Here is a 296-nt window from a genome sequence, read left to right as displayed (position 1 = left end):
CCCTAGACCCTAAACCCTAGACCCTAAACCCTAGACCCTAAACCCTAAACCCTAAACCCTACTTCTGCCAGTGCTCTCGCACGCATTTGTTATGAGCTGCTTATTGCCGCCCTCTGCTTCCAGACCCCTGAACCCCAACCCTCAACCCCCAAACTCCAAACCCCAAACCCTAAACCCTAAACCCTAAACCCTAAACCCTCAACCCTAGAATGAGTTTTTCCCTGGGCCCTTCCCAAGGGCCAGGGGAGGTTTATGTCCAACTTGGAGAAAAGGGAAAAACTGGTTTTGGCGAGGTG

General features: G+C 52.0%; 1 protein-coding gene across 1 annotated transcript in view; it reads right to left on the bottom strand.

Moving 5' to 3' along the window:
- ETH_00040315 (uncharacterized protein) overlaps positions 1-296 on the bottom strand; it is a gene marked incomplete at both ends in the record, with an annotated part of 2,494 nt that overhangs the window by 434 nt on the left and 1,764 nt on the right. The window lies entirely within an intron of this gene.

The sequence above is a fragment of the Eimeria tenella genome, genomic scaffold (assembly GCF_000499545.2).
Source record: "Eimeria tenella Houghton genomic scaffold, Eth_scaff2167, whole genome shotgun sequence".
Taxonomy (NCBI): domain Eukaryota; phylum Apicomplexa; class Conoidasida; order Eucoccidiorida; family Eimeriidae; genus Eimeria; species Eimeria tenella.
The sequence above is the reverse complement of the archived record's forward strand: the minus strand, read 5'-3'. Positions and strand labels throughout refer to the sequence as shown.